This window comes from Ranitomeya imitator, chromosome 10 (genome assembly GCF_032444005.1).
Source record: "Ranitomeya imitator isolate aRanImi1 chromosome 10, aRanImi1.pri, whole genome shotgun sequence".
Lineage (NCBI taxonomy): Eukaryota > Metazoa > Chordata > Amphibia > Anura > Dendrobatidae > Ranitomeya > Ranitomeya imitator.
This window is the reverse complement of record NC_091291.1, coordinates 48,904,028-48,917,291: the sequence shown is the minus strand read 5'-3', so window position 1 is coordinate 48,917,291 and position 13,264 is coordinate 48,904,028.

Sequence of the window (13,264 nt, the reverse complement as noted above, 5' to 3'; positions counted from 1 at the left end):
AATTTAAGAGGAATGGAGTCTGACCGGTAGAGTTGGCTACGGCATTGTTAAGTGCAAACTCTGCCCACGGTAGCAAGGATGCCCAGTCATCCTGTCTGGCAGAAACAAAATGTCGCAGATACTGTATGTGACCAAGGTCTGGTTGGCCCTTTCTACCAACCCATTCGTCTCGGGATGATATGCCGAAGAGAGATTTAACTCAATACTGAGTAGACGACATAGCTCCCTCCAGAATCGAGACGCAAACTGGGGACCCCGGTCACTAACAATTTTGTCTGGCATACCGTGTAAGCGAAAGATATGCTTGATAAACAAGACAGCCAACGCCCGTGCAGATGGTAGCCGTGGAAGAGGCACCAAATGCACCATTTTGGAAAAATGATCGGTGATCACCCAGATAATGGTGCAATTACGAGACTTGGGTAAGCCAACCACAAAGTCCATCCCGACCATCTCCCAGGGCCTGTCAGCCACGGGCAGAGGATAAAAAAACCCAGCTGGCCGTTGTCGAGGAGTCTTGTTCCTGGCGCAAGAGACACACGCCCGAACGTACTCCGCGACATCACGAGCCATATGCGGCCACCAGTATGTCCTCGCATGTAACTCTGATGTCCTTTTAGTACCAAAATGTCCACCCACCCTGGACGAGTGCGCCCAAGAGAGAACCTCCGGTCGCAAACTAGATGGTACAAAAGTCTTGCCCGGGGGCACAGACTCCAGCGAAACCGGGGCCACGGTTCTCAAACTCTCGGTGGGGACAATAAGCCGAGGCTCCTCCTCCTCCTCCGCAGATGACACAACGGAGCGAGAGAGAGCGTCAGCCCGAATGTTCTTCTCCCCAGAATGGAAATGGAGGGTGAAATGAAACCGGGAGAAGAACAAGGACCATCTGGCCTGGCGGGAATTCAACCGCTGAGCTGTCTGCAGATACACCAAATTTTTGTGATCTGTGAAGACTTGGAAGGGAAATCGTGCTCCCTCCAAGAGATGTCTCCACTCCGAGAAAGCCAACTTCATGGCTAGCAACTCCCTGTCCCCGATGGAATAATTCCTCTCTGCTGGTGCAAAGGTCTTGGAGAAAAAGAAGCAAGGATGCTTCCGACCTTGAGCATCCTTTTGGAAGAGGACTGCTCCAGCACCAACAGAAGAGGCATCCACCTCCATGATAAATGGCTTATCAACATCGGGGCGATGAAGAATGGGAGCGCTAGCGATGTGTGACTTTATAGAGATAAAAGCCTTGGAGACCTCCTCAGACCACAATTTGGGATTCGCCCCCTTCTTGGTGAGGGCAACCAAGGGAGCTACCAAAGTTGAGAAATGCGGGATGAACTGGCGATAATAATTGATGAACCCCATAAAGCGCTGCACCGCTTTAAGAGAATGGGGTTCCTGCCAGTCCATCACAGCCTGTAGTTTGGCAGGATCCATAGCCAATCCCTGGGCTGAGATGATGTAGCCTAGGAAAGGTAAGGACTCCTGCTCAAACATACACTTCTCCAACTTGGCATAGAGGGAGTTTGCCCGTAGGAGGTCGAAGACTTTGCAAACATCTCTCCGGTGGGAGTCAATATCTGGAGAGTAGATGAGAATATCATCCAGATAGACTACGACCGAGGTGGAAAGCATATCCTGGAAGATATCGTTCACAAAGTCTTGGAAAACGGCTGGGGCATTACAGAGCCCAAAGGGCATCACCAGATATTCATAGTGCCCATCCCTGGTGTTAAAAGCCGTCTTCCATTCGTCCCCCTAACGAATGCGAATCAGGTTGTAAGCACCCCGCAGATCTAATTTAGTAAATATCTTTGCTCCCCGAAGCCTATCGAACAGTTCAGATATCAAAGACAAAGGGTATTTATTCTTAACGGTGATGGCGTTAAGACCCCTGTAGTCTATGCATGGACGCAATTCCCCACTCTTCTTCTGCGCGAAGAAGAACCCTGCCCCAGCAGGTGACACTGACTTCCTGATGAACCCTCTTGCCAGATTTTCCTGGATGTACTGTGACATTGCCTCCGTGTCCAGGAGAGATAGCGGATAGACTCGACCCCGGGGCGGCTCAGCACCAGGCAAGAGGTCAATAGGACAGTCATAGGGGCGATGGGGCGGAAGGGTCTCCGCCGCCTTTTTGGAGAATACGTCTGCATACGACCAATACTGCTTGGGGAGAGAGGAAAGATCTGCGGGTACCTCAGTTGTAGCTACCTGAACGCACTTCCTCTGACACCTACCCCCACAAGATTCACCCCATCCCAGAATTCTGCCTGAGGACCACTCGATATGAGGAGAGTGGTACCGTAGCCAAGGTATTCCCAACAGGACTTCATCAATTCCCTCTGGAATGACGAGCAGGGAAATAATCTCCTGATGAGATGGCGACATGGACAGAGTAAAAGGGATGGTCTGGTGAGTTATCTGTGAGGGCAGAGTCGACCCATTCACCACTCGTACCGTTACAGGTTGAGCTAGCATAACCAGAGGTATTGCGTGGCGTTGGGCGAAGGCAGAAGACATAAAATTGCCCTCCGCCCCAGAATCCACGCAGAGCTCTACCGAGTGGGAGAATGAGCCTATAGTAATTGTCCCCTTAAAGGACAATTTAGAGGCAAACGTCGCCGTGTCTAGTGTACCTCCACCTACGACCACTAGACGCTGACGTTTCCTCGACCGCTGAGGACATCTGGTGGCTAAATGTCCAGACTGCTGGCAAACATGACAGACCCTGAGTGCACAAGCGGTCCGGGACTTAGGTCCCGCTTGTGACACTTCCCTGGCCTCATGTGACTCAGGAACCAGGACCGGAGATTCCAGAGGTTTGGCGAAAGTAGGAGCCAGCCGAAACCTCTGCCTACACTGGGCTCGCTCTAACCTCCGCTCGTTAAAACGGAGGTCAATTCGAGTGGAGACTGTTATTAACTCCTCCAGTGTGGCAGGAATCTCCCTAGTGGCCAGAGCGTCCTTTACATGGTCAGCCAAGCCCCTCCAAAATATGGGGATAACAGCTTTATCCGACCATTCCAGCTCAGATGCTAAAGTGCGGAATTGGACGGCAAAATGACTGACCAAGGACTCACCGCAGTTGGAGCGCAGTGTCATGGGTGACTTGAGGTCCTAAAAAGACCTGTTTTAAAGTGCTCAAAAACAGAGGAGCACTCTGCACCACATGATCGCCACGCTCCCACAGCGGCGTAGCCCATTCCAACGCCCTGTCCGACAATAGAGACACAATAAATCCCACCTTAGCCCGCTCTGTGGGGAAACGTGCAGCCAGAAGCTCGAGATGAATAGAGCACTGACTCACGAATCCCCTACAAAATTTGCTATTACCAGAAAATTTTTCTGGCAGCGGGAGGCGAGAAAATGTCGGAACAGGGGTGGCAATGGACAAAGTTGCTGTAGCCACGCTGGCAGCCTGTACAGCAACTGCGGTAACATCCACAGCTGAGGTTGCGCTCTCGAGAGCCGCCAACCTACCCTCCAGCTGCTGTATATACCGCAGGGATTGCTGTTTGTCCGTCATCACTAGCCAGACCCTGGCGCTAGTGTAATGTTAGGGCTAGCGGAACGCACCAAATAATAAGACTGATAGTGTACGGTGCGTTCGTAGCCCGGGGTCCACCGTGCAGAGATGGAACCTGCTGCTGAGTAATGACGGACTATATGGCGGTACTCATAAGTATACTCGCGTGGGTTAAACTTCACCCAACGTGAAGGAAGCGATCCTGTTGCGTCACAGGGTCGCGGTACCGCACATAGAAGGAGAGCAAGCAGTCAGCGAACTTAACCCCAACTAGGATTGAAGTCCGATTAGACCCTTGCTGGCACAACACCGCAACAGGGTGTGTTAGGCAACTCTTATAATTAGAGCACCGAAGTGCGAACTGTGCCGTGCTGGCAGGCACCACTAAGCACCCAGACGTGGGTCAGGAAGCGCACTACTGGCGCGTGGCGCCGCACTGGCGGTCACAGCAATAGACGCTGATACGTGTGTGACACGTTGAGTGATTTGTCAGGCGCTAGATAGCAGCCATACTCCATATGCGAACAGTCATACAATAGGGTAGGGGTATTTAATGAACGACTTGCACTCACAACAAACACACGTATTCAATTGTACACTAGTGCATGGCCGTGCGGTCATGCGCAGTTTATATAATTGCAGGACAGGAAGTGGCCACAGAAACTTTGCCCTTCCAAGACCTGCCAAGAGGACCAATGGAATGCGCTGCAGAGCCAGAGCACATGACCCTCGATCTCCAACGGGAGACCTTGCTCTGGGCATGCTCAGTGTGCGCAAACAAGGACTTAGTCCCAGGGAAGTCCGCTCGCCGCTGACCAGCACTGACTTTAATGGCAGGAGCTGAAGAAGCAGCAGTAACTCTCTGTACAGAGTGAGAGCGAGCAAGACACTGGGAGCGATGTCCCTGCTGAGCAGACTACACTGCGGCTGGAGGAGAATGGGAGACCGCAGCGGAGACGGATCGAGATTCCCCCTGTGCAGCAGAGGAAACTCGACTCCTAACAGTCGCTGTCACACATAACGATTTCCTTAACTATATCGTTGCTACGTCACAAAAAGCAACGATATCATTAACGATATTGTTATGTGTGACGTTACCTTAAGTCATATGGCAAGGCTCGTTTAAGGGTCAATAATGACTTTTTACATCCAATAGGTGGCACTAGAGTTCAAGTCATCTTCCTCTATGAAACGCAATTTGCATATTTCATTTCCCAGAGGAGCATTGAATGGCTTATAAGCCTCCTCACGTTGCCATGCCAGGCTAGACATGTCATTCTCCACAAGGAGAAATCTTTTTCCTTAGAATGCATTAACACAGATACCACCTCATTAATGCCAAAATGACCCAACCATAAAACGTATGGTAGCCGGTGGTAACCAACAGCATGTTTAATAACTCACTGCACTTATAGACTCTTCATTCTTTTTATAAATGGTCCATAAAAAAATCTCCCACACTCTTTTGTAATCAAGTAGGCCATATTGTTGTTACCCGGAAGTCCAAGAAAGCTTCTGAAATATTCTGCATAGGGGTATGCTAAACATTTGCCTGCCTAAGTCTGTTGTCTACTACAAACTTGCTTAACAATATACAGGATTTAATAAACTGAGACAACTGTCTTCATGAAATAATTAATGTTAGGAATTTTCTATTAAGGCTGAGTGTACACTATAATTTGGCAAAAGGCAGTACATTTGAGGTGGTCTAGCATTGATTGCGGTGAACTTGCACATGTGGAAGTTGAGTTTCCGCATAATTGACTGAACGCAATTTTGCACCAATTGCCTTCTACAGCCTCTGTGTTGCACATCTATTTCTTGGCTGCAGAATGGATTACCTAAAACCCTGTCAGTGAACTTGTTCTGTTAGTCCAATAGGGGAGTATACCTATAGTGGGTACAGAAAGTATTCAATACCCTTAACATTTTTTACTCTTTTTTCATTGCAGCCATTTTTTTAATTAAAAAAAGTTCATTTTTTTTCTCATTAATGTACACTCTGCACCCCATCTTGACTGTAAAAAAACCCCAGAAATTTAGACATTTTTGCAAATTTATTAAAAAAGAAAAACTGAAATATCACATGGTCATAAGTATTCAGACCCTTTGCTCAGTATTGAGTAGAAGCACCTTTCGAGCTAGTACAGCCATGAGTCTTCTTGAAAATGATGCAACAAGTATTTCACACCTGGATTTGGGGATCCTCTGCCATTCTTCCTTGCAGATCCTCTCCAGTTCCATCAGGTTTGATGGTGAACATTGGTGAACAGCCATTTTCAGGTCTCTCCAGAGATGCTCAATTAGGTTTAGGTCAGGGCTCTGGCTCAGTCAGTCAAGAATAGTCACAGAGTTGTTCTGAAGCCACTCCTTTGTTATTTTAGCTGTGTGCTTAGGGTCGTTGAACTTGGCCATATTCATGTTTCCTGCAATGGCAACCAGCCGTCCTGTCCCTGCAGCAGAAAAACATCCTCATAGCATGATGCTACCACCACCATGTTTCACTTTTGGGATTGTATTGGGCAGGTGATGAGCAGTGCCTGGTTTTCTCCACACATACTGTTTAGAATTATCACCAAAAAGGTCTATCTTCAGCTCATCAGACCAGAGAATCTTAGTTCTCATAGTCTAGTAGTCCTTCATGTGTTTTTTAGGAATCTCTATGTGGGCTTTCATATGTCTTGCACTGAGGAGAGGCTTCCATTAGGCCACTCTTCCATAAACAACCGACTGGTGGAGGGCTGCAGTAATAGTTGACTTAGTGGAACTTTCTCCCATCTCCCTACTGCATATCTGGAGCTCAGCCACAGTGATCTTGGGGTTCTTCTTTACCTCTCTCACCAAGGCTCTTCTCCCACGGTTGCTCAGTTTGGCTGGATGGCCAGGTCTAGGAAGACTTCTAGTGGTCGCAAACTTCTTCCATTTAATGATTATGGAGGCCACTGTGCTCTTAGGAACCTTGAGCACTGCAGAAATTCTTTTGTAACCTTGGCCAGATCTGTGCCTTGCCACAATCCTGTCTCTGAGCTCCTTGGCCAGTTCCTCATGATTCTCATTTGGTCTGACATGCACTGTGATCTGTGAGGTCTTATATAGACAGGTGTGTGCCTTTCCAAATCAAGTCCTATCAGTTTGAATAAAAAACAGCTGGACTCCAGTGAAGGAGTAGAACCATCTCAAGAAGGATCACAAGGAAATGGACAGCATGTGGCTTAAATATGAATGTCTGAGCAAAGGGCCTGAATACTAATGACAATGTGATATTTAAGTTTTTTTTTTTATATAAATTTGCAAAAATGTCTAAATTTCAGTTTTTTTTCAGTCAAGATGGAGTGCAGAGTGTACATTAATGAGAAAAAAAAAAGAATTTTTTTGAATTTACCAAATGGCTGCAATGAAACAAACAGTGACAAATGTAAAGGGGTCTGAATACCTTCCGTACCCACTGTATAAACTGATATATACAGACCACAACAGAAAACATACAGTCATGGCCAAAAGTATTGACACCCCTGCAATTCTGTCAGATAATACTCATTTTCTTACTGAAAATGATTGCAAACACAAATTATTTGGTATTATTATCTTCATTTAATTTGTCTTAAATGAAAAAACAGAAAAATAATTGTCCTAAAGCCAAATTGGATACAGACAACAGACCACATCAAAGTTGAATGTTTAATGAAAAAAAAGAGCCCACAAAAATAAAATGGTCCAAAATGTGTAATCACTCATTGACATTGGATGTATCTGTACATTCTGTGTTGGCTACCTGTATTTGATGCAGGCTCAGGATATGAGCCCACATTCTTTCCAGCAGAATATGACTGTGTAATTCAGCCAACATCTTCCTCTAACAGCCAAATATGGAGCTGAGCTCTGTCCATAAATGTTAACCTGCCAAAATCTGTGACATCGGCATTGATAATTCATGGCCTGGGGTGAGGGCACTATTTTAAGCACCAATCAACCCCCTGCAACTTGCAATGTGATCACAATCTGTCAATTGGTTTCCAATGATGTCAGAGGCTCTGTTGAAGACATATGTGCCTGTCATGTCACTGCTCTATAGAAGTCCAAACTATGGATGGACTTCTTAGGAGACCATGACTTTTGCTATGCATAGTAATACTATAGTATTCTGAGTATAAATTATGCAATCGGCCAATCACATGTTCAAGTCTCCTAAGAGGAATAACAAATAAAATAACAATAAAAGTACCTAATGTTTTTTTGTTCCCATTGAAAATAAAGAAACTTCAAATATTTAAAGATACACATATTTGTTATCTTCACTAGAGATGAGCTACCATTTCGAGATTTGATTCAGTTCGGTGAATATCCCAATGTACGGTGAACAGGAAAAACTGCTGGACTGTGAGTGAGGTGCAGGTGAAGATGTTATGGTGGATTGAGAAAGATGTAGTGTGATCGGTAAAACAAAAACAGTAGGCATCTCCACTTCCATAATAGCTGAAGGGTTCTCACTCACCTCGACTGTAGGGGGTAAACAAGTGGAGGTTCTACGACTGGAGACCTGTGTGAGGACACTTGCCACGGTGATGGAGCAGGGAGAAATAGCAGATGCCGTTGATGGGATGGCTGGTGGTTGGTGAGGCCCACTAGTCCGCATTTTAGAGCAGTGTGATTCCCAGACTAAGGCATTTTGATTGCACATGTGTCTGTTCATGCATGTAGTAGTCAAATTATTGCAATATTTTACTCAAATGTATCATTTTTTGTAAAGCTGGCAGATAACATGAGTTGTATCATCCTTTGCGGGCTCAAAAAAAGACCAAGGCTACGCAATCCTTGCCACCCCTGTGAACTGCAAACCCGTGATTGCTGCTTTCCACAGCCAGAGTTATGGCTAAGGATGCAATGCTTGTTGTGGTTGCATCACTCCATGTCTGTGTGACAGGCCACAACATAACCTCATCATTGTCCTCCTCCTCCACGTCCTCTGCTGAGCTACTCAGCTGCATGCATCTGGGTTCATATCAAGTGGGATCTACAACCTCATCATCATCCTCTCAGTTCTCCTACTGCTGTACCTGAGAGTCATCCTCCTCCTCTTCCTGATCAGACAGACAGTATAGTCCGCGCGAACCTCAGCTATCTGCGTCTCATCAATATCACTTCCACCACTGGTGATTTACATATTGTGAAAAGGGTCTGGATTCTGCTTGAGCCCTATTTCGTCTGGCCTTGGATCCAACAGGAAAAAATTGTTGTCATCGGTATAGATGCTTTCATCCCAATATTAGCCCTAACAGTCTTAATTATTAAATGGAGCCTTTTGGCAGCACCCCAATGTTAGCCCTAACAATTTTAGCAAATGGGTCTCTTCGCTGCACCCTAACATTAGCATGAAGGATTTTGAATGGAAAATGTGACCTTCTGAGTAGAGTCCTGACTGCAACTCAGTTTTAGCCCAAACGATTTTAAGTAGGAAATGTGGGCTCCTGCCTGCACAACACTATTAACAGAAACTAGTTAGATGCTGGAAGGTCAATTTCAAACAGAACAGGATCTTATCTAACTATATGACAGCTTGCAGAAGCAGCATGAAAAGCCTCTTTGTGCTGTTACACGGAGAAAATGGCACCAGCAAAACAACATGTCCACTTTTTATGTGGAGAGGAACATGTGACTTCGCGAGCCAATGAAAGAAGCTCTTGTGTCTGGACATTGTGGATGGTTTCTGCACCCTGACTGGCTGCCGGAATATATATACATTAAGTTATTTAAACAAAACAAATTAAACTCCGCTGCTCCTCTGACCTATACACACCCCGTCCTCTGATAAAATATAACTCCCCCTGCTCATCACACAAAAACACAATCGTAGCCAAAGTCCTGAACTGTGACTGAATTTTGCCAACTTTCAGGAAAAATGCCCGGGAAACCGAACACGAATCCAAACGTGCAACATTCGTGACGAATTTGAGATTGGTGAACATTTTCTGAAAAAGTTAGTTCATCTCTAATCTTCACTAGTGATGAGGAGTAAACTCATTGCTCGGGTTTTCCCGAGCATGCTCAGGTGTCCGAGTATTTTGGCGTGCTCGGAGATTTAGTTTTCGTCGCCGCAGCTGCATAATTTGCGACTGCTAGACAACCTGAATACATGTGGGGGTTGCCCGTTTGTTAGGGAATTCCCACATGTATTCAGCCTGTCTAGCAGTCGCAAATCATGCAGCTGCGTCAACATAAACTAAATCTCCGAGCACGCCCAAGATACTCGGAGACCACCCAAGCATGCTTGGGAAAACCCGAGCAGCGAGTATACTCATCACTAATCTTCACATCTAAAAATGTCAGATTTATCAAAATATGAAATTAATCATCCCAATCGGTAAATAGGACATTAAAAAGAAAAAAAATCTAAACTCCAGAATTGAGTTTTTTCAGCGCTGCAAATGATGGCAATATAAAGTAATGAAAATGACATATCTATCCCATAATGATATCAATAAAAATGTCACCTCAGAGTGCAGAAAAGAAGACCTCACATAGCTTCATCGACAAATTTCATCGACTTCTTTATATACAGAATCCCTATAGTTGGCAATTATTACAGGTCAGAAAACCAAATGTTCAAGCTGGATACTGTGATCCAAGCACAGACTGTTTGTAACAAATGTGTAAATCCAGCCTTAAAGGGAACCTATTATGTTCACAATTACTGCTAACCTGCAGATATGGAATTAATCTGCAAGTTAATAGCATTTTAAAGCTGTACAGCAGCTTCATTAAAATCATGGCTATCAGGAGAAAAGAAACTTTATTCCTCCCGGTAGCTTCCGGCTTTCAGTCATAGAGGCGTAGTGAGTATACAGTGTGCAGTGGCTGTAACCACACCCTGGCACACTGACTGACAGCTGTGCACTAGAGCGGTGCAGAAACAATCAGCCAAACTCAATTGGCTAGGGTGTGGTTACAGCCACCACTCACCAACGGCTGCTCGTCTATGACTGAAAGCTGGAGGCTACCTGGAGGAAAAAAGTTTATTTTCTAAGTGCTTTCCGTGCAATGGCCAATCAGCTTTAGCATGCTATTAACCTGAAGATTAACTTAATTTCTGTAGGTTAATTGCATTTGGGGACATGATAGATTTGTTTACATTCATGCTTAAGTTTCTGAAAAATATGATGGTGTTCAGAGCAGTATTTTTCTTGATTTATTGGTTGTACATTGTATCCCTCATTGTATGGGGGGTCCGTGACACCACCAGCGTTAATGATGACGATAATATAATAGAAATGAGTTCTGCTGGGTGAGGTGATTTTTTAAAATTATTTACATCATAGTAATCGCTGTCTCCGAGTAGTGAGCACTGCAGCATTGTAGGCTGCAATGCAGTGCGTGCTGTAAAATCCTTCCAAAATGTCCCTGTATGGCAGCTCTGTGATATGTCTATACACAAAACATACACCCAAGACCATTCATTATTTAGAGGCAGTAAATTTATGAGTTGGATGCAGAATTCTTTCCAACAACACATTGTTTAACAAGGACATTGAAGAACGTTATAATTAGAAGGATGCGATGGACATATGGCAAATTATCAGCCAACAAGCTAATAAAATTGCCGGGGACCTAGGTGAGCAGCAATGTCACGAGGCTGTCATCCAAATCAGACTATTGTCATTGATTCGGGGAAATTATCTATTTGAAGAAAACTAATCTACAATGCTATAGATTTGTTGAATACAAGACCTGGGCTATACTTATGAATACAATTGCACATATCTTAAAAGTGTTTTATTTTTCCATTAACCTGAGTGGTTATAATAAATTTTCATTAGTGATGAGCCAGTGTACTCATTGCTCGGGTTTTTCCCGAGCACGCTTGGGAGGTGTTCGAGCATTTGTTAGTGCTCGGAGATTTAGTTTTCATCGCCTCAGCTGCATGATTTATGACTGCTGGACAGGCTGAACACATATGGGAATTCTGTAACAAACAGGCATCCCTCACATGTATTCAGCCTGTCTAGCAGCCGTAAATCATTCAGCTGCGGTGATGAAAACTAAATCTCCGAGCACTAACAAATACTCGGAGACCACCCAAGCGTGCTCGGGAAGATCCAAGCAATAAGTACACTCGCTCATCACTAATTTTCATAGTAAAAGCTAAATTACTGTAGTTTTTAAATAATTTTATCTAAGCAATCATCACCTTTACATGAAAAGTATAACGAGAAAGGAGGTCTTTTCATTCCTTTGCATGGTGCAGTTGGTGCATGAAGATCATTAGTCCCTGAAACTCTTCAGTCCCATGGACTTTACTCCCAACTTGGGACAAGAGACTCCTGTTCTTGTGATTTGTTCTCTAACACTTAGGCCTCATTCAGATGTCCGGATTTTTTTTGTATGTTAAAAAAATGGACCAATTTCTATCTGTGAGCGGGATCAGATTTTCACCAGTGATTCGTAAGTTTGTCAGTTTTTACCATCAGTGATTTTTTTTCATATTGAAAAGTAGAAGAATTGCAAAACTTCTCCTACTCATTACAATGTTAGCACACAATCTCAAAAGGTTGACATGACAAATACCTTTGTCTAGGTGATTTGTGTCCTTGACTCTGATCAAAAATGAATATGTCTCCATGATATTTTGCAGACACAATTGTTCAAATTATATTATATTTTTTATTATCTATATAATTTAATATATTTTATTAAATTGTATTTTATTAGTTTGTTTCACTATCCACTTCCGCATTTCGGATGAGATTCGCCTTTTCAAAGCGTGCAAAAAAATCAGCTCTCATATGGATCAACCATGTAGCATAAGATTTTTACCAATACACTGCAATTATTACCATAGAAAACTGTTTTTAAGCTCTGCCTGCCGCTGATGTGGATGGCATACTGATGGCCCACGGATGGCAATACAAATTAAATGTCGCCCAATTTTATGGGTGAAAATCAGACAATTTTTTCATACAGATAGTCTCTGTATCTTTATAATTTATTTATTATGCTTTGCTTATGTACCGTCATTAATTCCACAGCACTTTACAGACATTATCATCACTGTCCCTATTGGGCTTCATAATCTAGATTCCCTATCACTATGACTTTGTAGTGTGGGAGGAACTTGGAGGAAACCCACACAAACTTGGCAAGAACATACAAACTCCTTGCAGATGTTGTCCTTGGTGGGATTTGAACTCAGGACCCCAGTGCTGCAAGGCTGCAGTGCTAACCATTGAGCCACCGTGCTGTATTTTTCATCAATTATTAATAACTATGACTGCTATAACTAATGAATATTTTACTATGCTTACTGCAGGTCGGGAAAAGGGTCGGTGCGTTGCTTCCGAATTTTTTCATGGACCGGATACAGACATTGTGACTGAAAACACAGCAAATATACTCAGTAAGTTGAAAAAAAATCATATTAATGATTATTTTTATTTATATTATTTATTTTTAATTTTAACTCCTGTTCATCAATAGACAATTACAGTGACCATGTACTGTATGTAATAACATATCCATTTTATTGGACAGTGCCCAGATAACAAATAATATAATATCCAGAGAAGTCCAAAAATAACTGAAATATATTTGGTACAAGAGCAGAGAACATGTGTATTATTCAGTGGCAAAACTAGAGTCAATGGGCCAAGGGCAAAATTTTGACCTCGGTCCCCATCTGTATTTTGGTCAAATGCATGGGCCCTTGTAGCATTTTAGATTCTATAAAGGCAAACGTGGTCATCCCCCATG